General features: G+C 46.5%; 1 pseudogene; it reads right to left on the bottom strand.

Moving 5' to 3' along the window:
* Nucleotides 1-811: 811 nt before the first annotated feature.
* The window catches only part of LOC105539735, an 8867-nt pseudogene continuing 7834 nt past the window's right edge, over nt 812-1844 (bottom strand).

Below are 1844 nucleotides of genomic sequence, written 5' to 3'. Positions count from 1 at the left end.
AGATCATAGAGAAAATCTTCCCCTTCCTGATATGGCTTCTGAACCTAGACTTTATCGTGTTATGGGTGGGAAGAAACCTTGTTTTGATAGTATCCCCACAAAGAACAGTGCTTTCCGCAAGCGAATGCTGAAATAATGTTCAGCAAGTAACAGAGTCAGCGGTGCTTTTATTTATTAAGGTTTAAATTCTGCTACTTTCTTGAACAAGCCAAACAAACCCAGATATATAGCTGTAGTTGTCAAGAACAACGGAATAAGGAGGATGAGGAATGTCAAAAATTAACAATCCTGTATTTTGTTCCACGATTTAAATACCGAGTTCTTTCACATTTCAAAGAAAATTCCAATCCAATCCCAATACCACATTCTACTGTTCCAGATAAGACAGAAGGTTTTCCTTACAAACTATCAAATCCTTACTCTTAAACCAGACAAACAGCAGTACATGTGTGACGATTTTCATGAACTAAGATTCTGAAGTGAATTCAGCCAACCAAAAGGGGAAGCATTTGAAAAATACTGCCTCCCGCCAACAAAATGTTAAATTCTAAGTCACTCATATGAAACAGGAACACAAAGAACACTGTGGTCCCTCCAGCTCCACTCTCGCCCTCCCCTGCCTAGAACCTCGACTGCCCTCTTCAAACACAGAAGGGGAATCAGCCTCAGACTTGACTCAGGACAGAAGTTGGTGGACATGACACTGGGGCTTGCACTGGCCGTGGAAGCAGCATCATCTGTGGTGTCAATTACAGCCTGGGCTCTGCCTTCCACATCTTTCAAAGCATCCACACACCAGGATGGAAAGGAATTAGCAATGGTACTGTCGAGCTTGCCTAAAACCTCTAGGACTTTCCTCTTTTTGATTTCTGAATGGGATCTTAGACCTCACAATAATTCATAATGTGGAGGAGCGTTCTTAGGCACCTCCCGGTGCTCCAGGTACTTTCTCTGCACCCAGTCTATAGTGAGGAGCTCCCTGGGCTTCCCATAAATGAAGGCCTCCCTCCCAGCATACACCCTATCGAATTCAGTGCTTCCCAAATGACGTCCTCAGAGGCACAGCTGCCCTTGATGTAGACCACACTCAGAATACGAATTAGGAGGTGGTTCTTGGACATTCCCTGGCCATCACTCAGCCTCCCCTGGTCGCTGAGTTCTACTGTTTTCAAAGACATAGGAGTGGTTGTTGGGGTCCATCTCAGTCAGGGCAATGCCAATCATTAGTTCTGTGAACTCATGAGCTTTCCCGAAGATCATAGGAAAGCAGTCCTTATACTTCTTGATGACAGTCTTCAGCATCTCAGCCTTTGTGACAGGCTCCTTTGGTTGGTATTTGAGGAGAAGCAACTGCACCAACTCAGCCACCTTTTCATCCAGTGCACATGTGAGCAAGGATTCACTGTCTGACAAGGCACGCCATGTAGGTGTATCCTCCACTTTTTGCCTGCTGGACTCCTCATCCAATGGGCCTCACAAAGGGGAGAAAGAGCAGGAGCTCAGAGGTCTCTGGGGAGCATCATGAAGAGGAATCCTGGGAGCACTCGGGAAGAATTGGAAACCCAGCAGCAGGCATGTCCTCATCCTCTAGAGCATCCAGAACCAGAATAGAGGATGAGGAGGAGGAAGAGCAGGAAGAGCAGGAGGGGAATAAAAAGTGGCAAGAGGAAGAGGAAATGGAGGAGGCTTCCTCCTCCTCATCTGTGGAATCCTGTGCATCTGCCAAGACCTGTATCAGAACTGGGTTCTGGAAGTCTTGCTCAAAGTTGAGGTGGGGAAGGCTTGGGAAGAGAGCTGTGCTGACTGTTTTTCAGAAGTAGCATCCTTTAAGCAGGGATGGGGAG

This window comes from Mandrillus leucophaeus, unplaced genomic scaffold (assembly GCF_000951045.1).
Source record: "Mandrillus leucophaeus isolate KB7577 unplaced genomic scaffold, Mleu.le_1.0 Scaffold2085, whole genome shotgun sequence".
NCBI lineage: Eukaryota > Metazoa > Chordata > Mammalia > Primates > Cercopithecidae > Mandrillus > Mandrillus leucophaeus.
The sequence above is the reverse complement of the archived record's forward strand: the minus strand, read 5'-3'. Positions and strand labels throughout refer to the sequence as shown.